The sequence below is a fragment of the Coturnix japonica genome, chromosome 2, assembly GCF_001577835.2.
Source record: "Coturnix japonica isolate 7356 chromosome 2, Coturnix japonica 2.1, whole genome shotgun sequence".
NCBI lineage: Eukaryota > Metazoa > Chordata > Aves > Galliformes > Phasianidae > Coturnix > Coturnix japonica.
Window position 1 is genome coordinate 107584162 of NC_029517.1, and position 16476 is coordinate 107600637.

The following is a 16476-nucleotide window of genomic DNA, read 5'->3' on the forward strand; positions in this document are numbered from 1 at the left end:
ACCTGCGAGGCGCTGAGAGGTCCACCCAGCGTCTCTGGGGCAGGGAACAGGGAGTTCGCAGTGCAAGCGGGGGCACAGCGGGGCAAAGCGGGGTGGCTTCGATCCTACAGCGCAGGGCGGTGGGCAGCCCGAGCGGGTGCTGCCCGCAGCCGGCGCGGGGCACGCACCTCCCCCGCTCTGCCCGCAGGCCGCACCGCTGGGCCGATGCCCCACGGGTGCCAGGCCGGGCGGCGGAGCTCCTCCGGTAGTGCTCCGAGCCGGGCCGGGTCGGGCCGGGCCGGACCGGGAGCGCCTCGCATGGCCGCCGGTGGGGAGCGGGGTGCAACGCTGGGCCAGCCGTGGGTTGAGCAGCTTTCAGTTTTCATTGAAGCTGCTGGTTACTGTTTAACATCCCCACCCACGTTTGTTTAGTAAATCGATCTGATGCTTGGGCTGAGGCTGCTGCCCTGTCGCCATTGAGCAAAGTTAATTCTCCCTCTGCACACACACACAAACACACGTACACTCCTCCGCCTCTTCCACGCTATAGCGTACGGTTAAGACGGTGCCAGCCGCCCCGAGCGAGGCACGCAGCCCAGCGCCGGGACCCAGCGGGGGGTGCAGGGAGGCGGCCGGCCCAGGGGATGCCGATGCCCTGAGCCGCGAGCGCGCCGCGGGGGCCGAGGGACGGCGCGGCCCCGCCGGTAAGTCCGGGGCTGGCGGCAGCACGGCCGCGGGAGGAGGGCGTGCAGGCCGGGAGCGCTGCCCCGCTGAAGGAAGAGAGAACAGCAGAGCCGGACCGGGGAAGAAGGGGGGGGGGGGGGGGGGGGGGGGGGGGGGGGGGGTGTTCGCTTACATACATACACTTCTTTTTTTTTTCCTTAAAGAAATACGTCTAGTCACGTGTCTGTTGCCGGCACGCGGGGCGCTCCGCAGAAGCACGCCGCTCGCTGGGCGCAGCCTCGGGCCCCCGGGGCGGGGTGTGCTGCTCCTGCGCTGCTGCTGCTGCTGCTGCTGCTGCGGCCACGGGTCGGTGACGCGGGAGCCGGCGGGGCACGGCCCCAATGCGCGCTGTTGCGGGCGGCTCCGGTTCGGCCCCGGCGCTGTGCAGCCGTCTGCAGAGCTTAAGCAGATTCGGTTACAGCTTTGCATCGGGTTTAGAAGCACTTTCTGATTACCTTCTTCTTCTTCTTCTTCTTCTTCTTCTTCTTCTTCTTCTTCTTCTTCTTCTTCTTCTTCTTCTTCTTCTTCTTCTTCTTCTTCTTCTTCTNCTTCTTCTTCTTCTTCTTCTTCTTCTTCTTCTTCTTCTTCTTCTTCTTCTTCTTCTTCTTCTTCTTCTTCTTCTTCTTCATTTCTTTATTAATTTGTCGGCCACGCCCTCACAGTGACCTGTGCAGCAGGTGGATTTGTTACTTTGAAGCTGCTGCTATTCATAGTTCTTGGCCCAGTGGTGTGCCTCGGTGAGGAATCCCAAAATACTTCCTGTCGGGAAAAGAAACAATGATTATACATGTAAACATGAAACGATTATGTATATAAACATGAAAAGGGCCAAGCAAGCTGAGGGAGGAGGAAGAGTTCTGCAGGCAGATCCAGCAGCTCCAGCACAGCAGGTGCATTAAAACAGGCTGCCTTGTAGCTTTGTTGAAAGCCAACTTTTAGATGCTGCACTTCAGCCTGAATCCAACTTCCTGTGTGCTGAACTGGGAGACATAGTCAAACATTTTCAGAAGAATACAGTAGTTTGCAGTGGTAATGGTACTTTAAAGCAATATTCCCTAGTGAAGTATAAGTGTGTTGTGTCCGACCTTCCTTGTTGTAAGCCACTCCTTATACAATGAGGCATGTACTTTGGTTTATTGTGACTTGTCATCCATATTATAAAGACACTGGAATAACTGAAAGTAACATCTTTGTTACTGCTGCTGTATTTGTTAAAATCGGCTCTGTGTGTAGGACTGACCATGCTTCCCAGCTCTCCAAGTCCCAGTCTTCTGTGTGCTGGATGGAACTACAAAGGGCTATGGAACTCTCCTTGTTCCTTAAGAACAGCATTTCTCACAGTTTACATAGAGGTATATATATATATATATACACACAGATGGTTTTCACATATTGCAAACTCCATATCAACCATGTAATTCTTCTTTCCTTTTTCTAGTCATATGCTAAGTAAGGGGAAAAAATACTTACAGTGTTCTGTTGAAACTCAATTCACACTCCTCATTATCTTTCAGTTTGGAAAACATTGAGAAGAAAACAGGATTTTTGAAATATTTTTCCATCATCCAGTGCTCAGTTCCCCATCCCTGTCCCTATTTCTCTTACTGAAGCACACCAGGCAGACTGAGGGTCACTTCATAAAAAATACAGTCAGGTGTTGGACAAGTTAAGGATGACATTACCTTGTACATGTTACCATCTAGCTCAAGCATTTGGAGCCTAGAACTGATTTCCTAATACCAATTGCTTACCACAAAGTATAGTTTTCTCTGCAACTTATATAATTAGAGGAATAACTCTTTTCCAAATGGCTGTATTTAGTGGCATTAATGTAAAAGTAGAACTACAGAGAGAGCCTTTCCAAGATGGCTATTACAAGTACCAGTATGCAGTATAAAGTCCGAAGATTTGGTTGACATCAAGGTAGCACTGCTGTCTATCCTGCCTCCCATCAGTGAAGTACACAGGAGATACTGTGGAGAAAATGGAATTCCTGAGGCCTGGCAATGTCTAATTCCTTGGATAGTAAAGGGATGCTTACTGCTCTTTTGCACGCATCGCTAAAGCAGCGGCAGACCAGCTCCCAAAGTGTTTATCCCTAGGTCTTGTGGGATAAACACTTCTTTGCTGCTTTCACTCCCTCAGAGTAGGCCAAAATGTAATTTTGGAATCAAATAGGATTTGATGTGTTTTTACCGGAAAAACTAAAAAGATGCAAGAACAGAATTTAGTTGTGTTTGACATGGTTTCTGTTCTGGACTTCGCTGCAGAATTCATAGCAGGTGTATGCAGACTCATTGCTGCTAGAAGTTGTTTCTGTTGTGTCTTCATTCTCTGTAGGATTGGGTTGCAAAAATAGTGTCCAGCAGATAGCACTGGTTACTTCCAAATCTGCCTCACAAACATTGGTTTTCACTGTCTTTTTGTCAGCTACAAGAATCAAAACATTACTTTAAACAGTATTTGCAGTATGCTTTAAGCAATATTCTTCATATGAAGAGATGTCCTGAAAAAATTCAAGGTCATTAAAGAGGCAGTCCAGCTACTGCTTGCATGCTCTATACTGGTAAGATTCCCGTAACCACAAATTTGATGGAAGTTTTTCGAAAATTATACAGATTTTATGTTTCTTTATTTGGGAATTAGATTTATGGTAACAAAACAACAGTTATAATTCACAAGTGACTTATGACTGAATGAGCTGAGCCGATTATGCTTTCATATATGCTGAAGAACAAATGTGCTCCATTTATTAATTGATATGTGGGCACTTCTCATGCAGGGAAATCTTTACTTCTTTTCTCAAAGATTTTAAAGTTCCATTTTTGGCTTGATTAATTCCATTTTTATCTAAATGAAGTGTTTCAGCTGTTCGGAAGTCTTTCTTTTGTTCCCTTTGTGTGTTCAAAAGTGAAAAAGCAATTCACAATTTGATATTAAGCTTGAAAATCAGTTTGATTTGCTTAAGTTGCATCATGTTGACACGAGGTACACAATATCGGATAATTGAATTATTTCAGTATTGTAGCTTGGTAAAGTAGACTGTTTTAGAATATATATATCAAGGATTTTATTGTTGTCATTGTTGCCTCTTGTAAGGAAAACATTGCTCTAATACATTAGAGAAAGGTGTGGTTCTTAGGTTTTAATGTGCCTTAATGAATGATGCATTCTATAACATATGATGAGAAAATATGAGAAATGCATTACTAACAAATTAAGATGTTTGAGTGTCTTGCTACAGCTTTGATTGAATCAAAGTCTTTTCATTTCAAATTTTCAATTTTAAAACAGCATACCCTAAAAATCAGGTCAGAATGCTGTGTGCAATGTCAGAGCTGACATCTATCAAAGTGAAAGGCTCCAACAACATTTTCAAACCTTTCTCAATTGTCAATTTAAGTTAATTGAAAATGAAAGGTCTCGGTTTTGGGATTGGACCATTTAAATAGAAGCCTGCTGCTTTCATTTTGTAGAAGGGCAATCTCCCTCCACATACGTGTTTTAAAAGGTTCATTCATAATTCTCCCTTCACACTTCTATTGGAAATGACAGAATTCATTATTTTGAGTTCTTGAACTATTTTTTTGTAACTTGGGTGATGAATTGTATGAGATCTAGTTCATAACATGGCGCAGCAACCCACAAGATTTAAAATTCTTGTGGCTCAATCTGTCTTTTTATGGCACTTGGCTGGCTCAGGAAGCCTCCGTGTGCATCTTCTACCTCTTACAGAGTGGTAGGTTGGGATTTTTTTATTTAATACCAACTAGGAAAGAGACTCGCACCCCTGCTTGGTAATTCACTGGAGGTATCCAAGCAACAAGGACATACATTACAGTAGCAGTATACAAGATGCTGTGTGAATTTTCTTTGCCTCCTGCTTATCTGTGAATCCAACCACAATAGACTTGTACAAATACTGCTGTTTTCTCTCTCTATTTCTAGCATGGTGAAGTGTGCCCCAAGACAATGCCTGCCCAAACATAGTAATTAGGAGCAGGTGGGAGGGGGGTTTTGAGATATACTAATATATTTTCAGAACTGTACCCAAGACTAAGTTTTTTGTCTGTGGAATGGAAAAGACAATTCAGGTTGGATTTTTAGTGCATCTCTGGCAATGCTGCAGTAAGAAAGCTTTCTTTGCGTCGTTTTTATATGAGGTTTCTCTGCTACACCAGCTTGGTGATACACTCAGAGGTAACCAGCTGCTTGTAATCCAAAATAGGCAGAAAGTTAGACAGACCTTAGAATTTCCCTCTTTCTTTGTTAAACACGACATTTGTTCATTAGCTGTTGATGTTTAAAGTATCTGCATCAGACAAGGAGTGAGATCAGTTTACGCTCTCGGAGCTCTTTAATATACTTGAAAACTCTTCATGGCAGCCAACATGTTTCCTCATGTATCTCAGGCACATATTGTGCCTCTTGCAGCTAGATTTTTCTTCTTCTTGTTGCTTTGAAATTGATGACTGTAATGACTTATTCATATCACCGGTTTCAGAATTGCACCCGAAAGTGTCTTTCAGACAGCGTCTTTTTATATGCTCTTCAGGATAATAGTATTTATTTCTTCTGCAAGGAAATGTCAGACTGACATTACACTGGCAGACAAAATTCCTTCTGCAGAGCTTTAGAGATGACTCAGAAAACTGAGATGTTGTCCATGCTGTGATTGCACATTGATAAACATTTACTCTCCTCTCTCTGCACTTGTTAGCTGTAGTCAGGTGTTGGCTCTATGATGTATTTCAGAGTAATTATGATAACTGATAAAATTTAATTTACCATATTGCTAAATACCTGTTAATTACTTCTCTGCTCCATCTGTAGAAGAAGTTGAAAACAGTCTTCAGCTGGGCCGTTTGGTAGTCATACTGTGACGCTGGCAGTCTGAATAGAGATCTTGTACGGCATCGTCTATACATACGTAATTTCACACAATTTCTGGGCAGTTATCATTCAATTTGCACTTCTTTTGTCATCACAGAAATGGAAATGTGAGATTGGCTTTTTACTCTCGAAACAAGACGTAGATTTTATTGCAAGGTCTGACTTTGGTGGTAGGTGCTATCTACGCAGTAGGTATGTATTATCCTGACTTAATAATCTTCTTACCTTTTGGAAGAAAAATGGCATTCCTTGCTCCAGTGTTCAGATCTAAAATATTAAAAAAGGATCTACATTTTAATGTCTTTAATGTTTTCTAAGCCTATTGTTTCAGTTAATGTTTAACATCATCTTGTCTTATATTACTGTTTTTAACTTTCTTCTTTTCCTAATTATTTGTCTCTGAGCTTAAGTGACTTTCTATGTTAATCTTAAACATATTTTTTTAATCTTAAACATATAAAAAAAGTCATTTTAACAAGTGCTACACGAAAAAATAGAGATGCTCGATTTCATGAGCACATGTTTAGTTTGAGCTTTTACATTGATCTGAGTCCATCTCCACAGACAATTTGCACGCATTTCATTCACGTGCCTTTGTTTGCTGGTAAAAAAGATTGGACAAGAAAAAAAAATACAAGTTTCCTGATGCATTTCATTTACGTTTTCAGGCTCTACCAAAACAACTAATGCAGTTTAAGGTATTAGCGCCATTTGCTTGTGCACCTCGTCTCCTGTCTCTTTTAAATGTAATTGTCCCCATCAGTGGCAATGGAATACAAATCTTTGTCCATAACTGAGGGGAGATATTAGCTTAAATTGCCAGATACAGGGCTGCTTGCAGTTTGATGCTGCACGTTAGTGGCTGAGGTTTGGGTATATGCCGAAGTTGTAGAATATTGCAACCTTTGTATGTTGTTCTGTCTGAAAAATGATTCATTTCATTTCTTGTGAAGAAAAGTGAGCTGTGGTAGTGGATATGTAGCCATGGATGTATTTGCCTGCTCAAAAATTGACAGAGGGCAACTCACATTTTGTTGATTAGTGGTAAATAGGAGAACAAACAACTTAGTTATAGCAATCTTTCCAAGAGCAAGTCTGTAAAGACCTTTTTAATAGTAGAGAAAATATGTGAAACATCAAATAAATAGGCTTACATTTCAAGGGCAAGAAATTGCTAAACGGATTGCAGACTTTGACTGAGAATGGAATTCAAATTTTAACAAAAGTTTCATCATGAATTTTTTTATCGCCCAACATAATAGTTGAATTTTTATCTTCGTTTGATATACTAGGTCAAGTAATTTATTTCCCAGTATGTATCTAAAGCTAAAAATAGGTAGAATATGAAAACCACTCTTGGTGAGTGTTCTTAAGTTTCTGGTACCATAGAACGTGAATGGACATTTTGAAATTAAGATACATGTATAGAAAGCAAATCCTAGGCAGATAGAAAACGAACACAGATTTGACTGTCCAGGAGGAAATATATATGAGACTGCAGCAAATTTTTAAACCCTTTATGATTCATTTCACAGCTTCGAATTTGTAAGGCCAGCTTCTTGCTTTCCACAACAGGAAGGAAGGCAAAGCAACTCAAGCCAAAAAGGTGCTTGTTAAACCTCTGCTGTATGGGTCAGGTCATGAAGGAAAAGCATTTCTGATAAATATGTATTTCACTAATTGTGCAAAATAACAGTTAGTTGTAGAGGTGCTGCTGTTGAGAACTAAACACATTATTCAAACCTGAAAAGCCAGTGTGCTCCAGGAGATCACTGAATACAGCTTCTTTGTAGAAGTGATAGACTTCTATTTCTCAGTTTAAGAGCTCTGTCCCATCTCAGAGCAGGTCAACTGACAGTAGAAACTGTGGGGAGTCCTGGCTTGGGTGATGGATAATTTTGAAATCTTGAAAATGGCTGATGTGGTGTATTTCTCCATCAAGGATATATATGCCCACAACTACAGCTTGTGATTCTGGACACTTATAGATGCTTCAGTGCTCTTAGATAAAGAATCCAACATATTTTGTAACCCAAGGTGAGATGATATATTTTTTCAGATAGCGAGAAAAATCTGCATCTTGCTAGTGGTTGCTGCTTGAAGGAATCCTTTTCTTTTGAGTAAGACATTTTCCATATAGAGTTTTGATTTGGAGTGATAAAGAACACAGGCATCCTCTTCTTTGTTTTCTTTCTGTGTCTCCTTTTCATTTTTGGTCAGATCTAGTACTTGCTGTTTCAGATGACCTTGACTCTAAAATCACTGTAGCTACAGTGGAACTGTAACAGACACAAAAAAGATACAGAGATGTACGTACAAAAATATATCTTCCCGTTGGTAACTACTTACAGTGTATCTCAAGCTTTAGATACTGAATTGGGATGAATGCGTATTTTCTGCGGTTGGTTGTGAGTCATACAAATCTGGAACTTGCTAGTATTTTGAAGCAAAACATTTAATAAAGTTATTAGTGTATGACCAAAACAACAAAAGCTTTTAACAGCTTCTCTATTAAGCAATTCTTAAGGCTTATAATTATTTTTTACTATATTTATTTTCTACATTCAGTCAGTGTTTAGGAATTTTACTTGCCTCTATTAAGCAAGCTCTTTGCTGTTCTTTTAAAGTATAGGCTCCACCAGAATAAAGGCAGATGCATTTATTTATTTATTTATCCACCTATGTACTTATTTATTTATGAGATAGATCCTTAACATAGTATTTCAAATAAAAGTATGTGATTTAAAATAAGTGATTGACTAGGTTACCTCCTGGCAAAACAGATTTCAAATTCTTTCATTTCTAGGAACTTGGCTTAGAAAAACCTCAGGATAATGTCACATATGTTTCTGTGCTAGAAAATGAAAGTTTAGTTAGCAATATTACAAAACCAAGTTAGTCTTCATTCATAGAAGTGTCCTACATTTTTATCTGTTTCCTAAGTAATTTCTCTGGGTTTCATGCTGCCTTATTCATGTACTTTGTGTCCCAGGCTGAGAGGTTTATACTTCATACATACTCTGTCGATGTTTATACCTGCGTTCCAGCAATTCATTTTGAGTTTTCTGTGTGCCTGTAAAGAAGGAGAAATATGCACATTTTCTATTAAAGCAAAACTGTAAATCATTTAATCTCCGTGAACTCGACTAGTAGCATTTTATATTTTTCTTCTTATTTTAAATGTAGCTCTCCAGTTTCTGCAGAATTGCCTTGCCTTAGCCGAATCAAGATAAGCATGAGTTTTTTATAGGCATTAGTGGTAATGGCTGACTACGTATGTGTTACTTCTGTATGTGTATTTGGAGTTTGTTTGCTTTTACTTGTTTGTTTGTTTGCTTTTGTTTGTCTGAGTAACTCCCTGGCTTTTGCTGCATACAGGAGTTGAACAGCTGGCTGCATATTAAACGTGGTTAACAGTAACAGCATGAAAATATGTGGCATACTGTGTTCTTCTTCCATTGTTGTAGATTTTTTCCAAGCAAATACTTGGGTGAGGGACAGGGTGAATGTTAGAGGAATTTTATTCTTTTTTTTTTTGTAGCTTGCTCTTGGGGGAGGAGCAGATGCATCATTCTGTGCGTTGGAGGATGGATTACGATCTGTACATCTGTCGGGCTGGAGAGCTTGGCTTTAGGGCAGAAGGAGATGTAACTGAATTGAAAACAGATGAGTATCAAGATGAGGAATTTGGTGAAGATGGATGTGGGGCATATTTCCAAATACTCTGCTCTCCCACTTCATTGTTTGGAAGAGATGAAATGAGGTGACTGGCCTCCGGCACCTGGGGTGTCTGTGTCAGGAAGACCACGGTTCAGACATCAATCCTTACAGCTACTGAACAAGGCAGTCCAAGACATCTTTAAAAAGGGACAAAGACTGTAAAATCCTTCATTGCAAGCTCTGGGTTTCTGAGTAAGCTGTTACCTCACAGTTTTAGGGAAAGCAAAGCATGTTCCGGCTGTATGCCAAAGAAATTTTTATGTACAGAGAAAGTTGCAGGAATCAGCAGGCAGTCTGCAGATGAGATGTAAGAGGAGAAGAACCAGGTCAGTGCAGAGATTATGAAATATACAAGCATTTCAGAAGGAGCAGACAGAAGGAAAAGATAATGAAAGAGATGATTTGTTTGGGTACGTCTCAAGCTTTGGCCTAGGAAGGCAAGAGCAAGCCTAGAACTTAACTTGAACAGGACTTGTGGAGAAGGAGATACACTAACAAGTGTTAAAGTGTCTACAGATAAGCATCACTAAAGTTGCTGTAGTGGTTAAGATTAGAGGTGACAGACGACCTCAGGTCTGATGCTTAGTAAGTAGTAAGGTGAGAACAGAACAGGGGTCTCAAAATTAAGCCTTTCAGGACTACACAAAAGCTGGATTCTCTGCTTAGTAGAAAACAAAATGCCGAGGCATGAAAAATGAGTGTTTCACAGATAAAGTAGTAACAAGAGATTTATGTTCCAATATAGCAGTGGGAATATTGAAGGCTTTAGAGAAATAAGTATGCATTTCAGTTTGTATATAAGTGTATATATATATATATCTGAATATTAGAAGGTTACTTTTAATATGTTGCAGGTTGCCAAGTTCATTAAAGTCCCATTCTATAACATCTGCACACTTATGGAATCACACCACAGTAAACCTGGTAAGAATGAGGTAATGCCCTGAAAAGTCATGGGGAAATGCTAGTAATTTTTAACCATAGTCTAGCTTTTTAAAAGCTCAGCTGAAGAAGTCAGAACAATTTTATTAATAACACATCCGATTTGCAGCTGAATAAAGAAGTCAAAGCATTGCTTTTCAGCAAACTGAAACTGTTTCAATAGTCACCAGACTCAAGGAACATCTGCACTGAGCTAGAGTATTCTGTTATTAACACGTCACTGCTATCATGTGGCATGGGGGAATCATTAGCACCGATTTTGTGCACTGTTGCTGTTTTCTCTGTCTCATGAAGTTCAGTTAATTGGGATACACTGGTTTAAAATCACTGTGAAAGAAGGGGGAAAAAAAAATGAATCCCATCATTTTTATTAAATTCACAATCATTGTGCGAAACATTTTTTATTTCAGTGCAGACTTTGTATGTAATTCTGTTGAAGCAATTGCATGGCTTGTATCTCAACAATGGCACAGCGTGGATATAGACAACTACTTATTCTTGATTGCAAAAATTACAGGCACCATTATGTGACAAAGAATTTTCTCACTTTTAGAAAACCTTAATAAATTTCCTTGCCCAATCCTTTTAACTTGAAAGTTCACATGTAGGGGCTAAATTCCAGCATTTATAAATGTTTGATACATAAGTGTTTTATTTTTGGTGTTTTCCAGATTTTCTTTTGAAGGAAAAGCTTCACAATCTAGTCCTATGAGTTACAGCTATTACAGCTCTCTTGGGGAGGCTTTAGCAGGTGGGGCTCTCTACAAAAGCAGTTGAAGGCATATAAAGTAGAGAAAAAACACATGCACAGAACTGAAGAAAGAAATTACAAAGCTTTTAAAAGGCAGTATGAGAAAGTGCAATAAATATCCTAAATTTTGAAGCAAAAATAAATTATTCCCTATCTGAAGGTTCTTTAAACGGAGACCCTCCACAGGTCAGTGCCTTGTGCAGAATATGACAACATACCTGTAATGGTTGCCCTTGTCATCCTGCTTACTGGGGCTGTTAAATATCTCAGAAAAGACTCAAATGAACACAAATGATTTTTAGGTGTTACCATTACAAACATAATTAGTATTAATTGTAATCATCATTCAGCAACAGTAATTCCACAGATGTGTGACAAGCCTGCTTTTCTATTTATTCAAACACAATTTCAGCTGTTTGTCTTTCATCTGGAAATCACTTTTGAGATCAAGTAGTGTATTTCAGTGAAATCGGTGATTAACATTGACACACCAGTGTCCCCATAAGGAGGTCTTGTTTTTATTAACACATTCTCACTCGACAGTGAGAGAGGTGATAGCGCCTTCCCGTAGTTCAGGTTTACTTGATAAAGTGAAATAGCTTGCAAACCTTGAGAGAACAGGACCCGTAGGATTGGTTGTGGTCCACTTTCTCATTTGTGATTTTCTCTTTTTCATTTTGTTTGAGATTGAATTTGAGAGAGAGCTTTGTTCCGGACAGTAGTTTATGGCAGTGGGCTGAGGAGATGAGATTTCATTGAATCAAAGAACTAATACACAAAGAGAAAATATGTGAAAATTGAAATGACAAGGTAGAGTAGCCTGGTTGTTGAGGTAGACAAAATAACTAGGTTCTCAGGGAAATGAGGTGGGGATTTTCTCCTGAACTAGATTTAGTTTGAACAAGAACAGTTGAGATGGAAAACCTAGACATTATAAAAACTTGATAAAAGAGAAAAAAGTATTTCTCTCTCTTTTTCTTGTAACTTTATGTTGAAAGATCTGTAATGGTGTGATCCCACTGCCTGAAGAAGACAAACAAGGGTTCATTTTTGCCAAGGTAACACAAGAACCATAAGTATAAGGTATTATAAGTTATCTGATTAGAGTGGATTTCTTTTTACTTTATTCACTATGCAGAATTACTGCCAGAGCAGTTTGTGATATAGAAACACATAGGAAAATAAGTAGTACTTAAAAAAAATCTGTGTTTTCTGTCTTTAATTTTTTTATTTTTTTATTATTTTTTTTCAATCTAGAATAATAGTATATTTATTTCCCTTCCTTTTTTCTTTAGAATCACTGAGGTAAGCTGTGACTGATCTCTGACATGTGAACTACCTCTTTGTGAACAGAAGTATAAAGTCAGGTCGGAGCAACCATGCCGCAGCACTGTCAGAGTTGTACTGTTTTGAGCTCGAAGAGCCGGGAGGGCTGCCAGGGCTCTCCGCTTCCCAAGCAACTGTCTCCCCACTCTCTGATGTGAATGGAAGAGAGAGAATTATTTTGCCTTTGATTAATAAGGGCTTAATTTCAGTAGAGCTTCCTTTGACTCCTTTGCAGTGCTCAGGGAGAGAACAGTCGGCACAGCTTTGGCGCATTGAAGGGAGTGTGCCCCAGTGAGCGCAGAGCTTGTAACAAGTGAGACAAGCCTGGACTGAACCCCAAGCAGAACAGTATTTCTGATATATATTTTTTGTGTCTGTGTTTTTGCTTTTACTACCTGAACAAATGTCCATTACAGTCAGATCAGTCAGATCACATCAATTTAGAACGTAGGATAACAGAAACAAACTAGACATTTTTTGTCAGTTAGCTAAGATTTTCTACAGAAGTCTGTTTTATCATACTTTCTTTTTGATTGGTTTTAAACTTCTGTGTTACTTCTACTAGATTCCTATGGCTTATTGTTTACAGCTACCCTGGAACACGTTCTTTTGTTGTTTTTTTTTTTTGTTTGTTTGTTTGTTTGTTTGTTTTTTTTCCCCCCACTTTATTAAAATGATTAATGTGGCACAAAATAACCACGTTCACAATGAAGCACTTTCAGGTCTCAGTTCCTTCAGCACTGAGCACAGTGTAGCTTCACCTACCTCTTCCTCCTCTACCTCGCATAAGTAGATGGTGACATCTTACAATGCAGCTTCACTCTTCCATTTTGCTGCTGGCTAAAGTCTTCTGTTGACAGCTGCCTTAATTTAGAAATATCTACAGAACTGGAGAAAAATATACAAAAATTTAAAAGTCAGTAATTTAATGGGACACTAACTTTCCTTATATCTGATGTTCAGAACAAACACCAGAATAGTCTGAACCACCACAAGGTCTTCCATATATTACACTGATGCTTGTTAGCCTCATGAGGCTGAGTACTGTTTGCTGGCATAATAAAAGGTAGCCTTTGCACTAGGACTGTTAGTGCTTTTAAAAGTATTATCAGCAAAGTTAATATTTCTGTTGCAGACCTGACTTTCACAGCCCCTTCCCTTCTTTAATTGCGAAAATAAATTGACTTCATTTTCCACCTGTGGAGAAGGGGAGTTCTTGCTCCATTTTTTAGTATATATATATTTTTTTTCAGGCTGAACCTGAGGAATGGCACAGAGCTAGGTTAGGGGAGATTCAAGTAGGATGATGGTGGGCATGGAACAGACTCCTCAGGGCAGTGGTCATAGCGCCAAGATGATGAAGTTCAAGAAGCATCTGGATGACTCTGTGTCATATGATCTGATTTTTGGGTGGTTCTCTTTGGAGCCGGGAGTTGGACTGGATGATTCTTGCAGGTGCTTCCTTACTCAGAGTGTACTGTGATTCTGTGATTCTATGAAATGAATTAACTTGTCCTCTTTGAAAAGTACCAGTGCCTTTGTTTTGGGTAAGTGGATAGCTGGATGTATTCAGGTGCTGTTAGAAGAAGCAAATGCTTAACATTGAAGAACCATATACTATAAACAGGGCCTACAATGTCCAGTATAACCATCATAGTAACTGTAGTAAATGGAGTGAACACTTAAAAATAATGATGATCTATTTATTGACTGATGAGCTATATGAATAATGAAAAAGAATGAAAAATCTGATTTTTCATTTTCTAATCTAATTTTTTCTAGCTCTTCTCTCCCCCTTTTTGCAGCAATCTACTCGTATTTGTACATGGCAAAAAAAACTTGGCTGGAAGTGATTCTTTAGAATCCTCAGAGGTCAGCTGGTTATTTGTTAAACAACCCCATGGGACTGCCTGGTTTCTTTCTTAAAAAACATGAAGTTAATTAGTCACCATATTCAGAGAGTGGTGACGGGTATTTAATATGAGTGAAAGAAGGAATCATCATAAGAGATAAGTTTATTAGGACAATATTTCATAAAGTTCCCTTTCTCCTTCTTTTGAGAATCTCTTCTATCTCTTACAAACATTAGAGAAACAAACAGTTGTGATAACTTCCCTAATTTTTACTGCCTTCACAGGAACACTGCTGCGGTTTAGGTTATGTTACAGAGGCTAGAAGTAACTGCCATGGTACCTTGAGAGAAGGAGTATATGTGATTACTGGGAGGTACTAATGAGGCAGTATAACACTCCCAGTAAATCTGCCCTTAGTTTCACCCCAGATAGGAGGTAATAAACTAGACTAGAATGGTATTTTCAGGCCTCAACCAGTGCACTTTTTTATCAGCTTTTTTTTTTTTTTTTTTTTTTTTTTGGTGATTACTGCAGAACCTTTTGTTGGGTTTGACAACTAAATCTTGCAAAAGTAGAATTGTACTCCTTTGCTCAATAACAAGTCACTTCAGTATTTTAATTTTATATGTGTATATATTCATATGCGTGCGTCACAGAATCATAGAATCACAAGGGTTGAGAGTGACTTCTGCGGATCATCTAGCCCAACTTCCCTGCTAAAGCAGGTTCTCTACAGTAGATTACACAGGAGAGCATCCAGGTTGGTCTCGAATACCTCCAGAGATGGACACTCCGCGACCTTTCTGGGCAGCCTGTTCCAGTGCTCTGTCACCCTCTCAGTAAATACATACATATAAAACAAAACACCTATTTATGTGTTTATATATGTTTTGCTTGTGTATCCATTGAAGTGGGACTGAAAATGCAGTGATCACTGTCCAACAATGGAAGAAGACCCTGCTCTTGCCCATGAAGCACTTGATGAATTTTTTCAGCTAACTTAAGAAATGAAGTTCTTTTCTACAGTTAGCTTGTCTTTATTCTTATCAAAACTGTGGGGCTTTCCAGTGTCAGGATACTTGATGGGCGGATACTTCTTAGGAGAATAGAGGACTTATCAGTGTTTGCTTAGGATCTATTACATTCTTAGCCATAAAAGTAGATGTGCTGTCTATAGCACCCATAAATCTTAACCTAGTCAAGGCTACTGTCTCTTTCTTCATGTGAATTTGAATTTAAAAACATGGGCATAAACCAGCTGCAAATACCAAGTTTCTTCACTGCTGTTTTTGAGAACTGGTAACACAATTCAGTTTGCAAAACTCAGAATTACTTTTCAGCCCTGCCACAGATTTGTTCTCTTTGCCCTTACAATGAAAGAATATTCCTTAGACACACAATCACCAGAGGGCACTCTTACACATATTCTTATAGATGATTCTTTGGGTGAAGCGGGTGAAAGTAAGCCTTGGAAGAAATGGTATTTTAGTTTTGATGTGCATTTTGCATAGGGAAGCTGGTGCTTGCAAAGTAGTTCCAAATTTGCTTCAGTTTCTTTGTATGGATAAAGTACATTCTTCTTGTTGAGAAATGGCCATTGCTATCATAGCAAACATTTCTTTAGAGTTCTTATTTGTTTGAATACGCTAATTTATGTCAAGCTCTATGTAACTTCTAAGAAATGAATCTGAGAAGCTCTGAACTTGTAGGTTTCTACTGAAACCACTAAACGTAGCAGAAGAGCAATAATATTTATGTTATTTTTATTTATTTTTAGATGAAAAGAATGAACAGGTAACATCAAATAAAATCAGTAGATCAGCTTTAGATAGTTATTATGTCTGCTGTTTATTAATTAAAAGGTATATACTCAGGCATTGTATCAACAATATGATTGTAGAGGAAATGTTTATATTTACACAGTTACAGAGATAATGGAAACAGGCTAGTTTTGCTAGTTTTCTTATGGCAAACCTTACTCCAATGCCTTTTGGGCCTGATCATGTACTTTGAGAATTTTTATTTGTATTTTTCATAGCCAAAGATTTTTGTTTGTTTCTCTAGAATACATTTGGTCTTGTGTGTGTGCATTTTAACTACACTTTGTTTTAGCATTTCTGACACAATCAAAATGAAACAAGACATCCTATAAAAATGGATAAATGAACATTACCAGTTCTTAAGGCTTAAGGCTTAATGTTTCTAGTCTTTTATTGACCATGCTCCAGCATCTATTATCTGTGAATGTCAATGACTTTTTGTTCAGAGTGGATTTCTCATTTTTAAAGA

The 16476-nt window shown here is 39.1% G+C and overlaps 1 protein-coding gene across 1 annotated transcript in view; it reads left to right on the top strand.

Moving 5' to 3' along the window:
- The first annotated feature begins 431 nt into the window (after positions 1–431).
- The window catches only part of HNF4G (hepatocyte nuclear factor 4 gamma), a 58316-nt gene continuing 42271 nt past the window's right edge, over positions 432–16476 (top strand). The window contains exon 1 of the mRNA XM_015855806.2: positions 432–683. The gene's annotated coding sequence lies outside the window, so the exon portion shown is untranslated. The remainder of the gene's footprint in view (positions 684–16476) is intronic.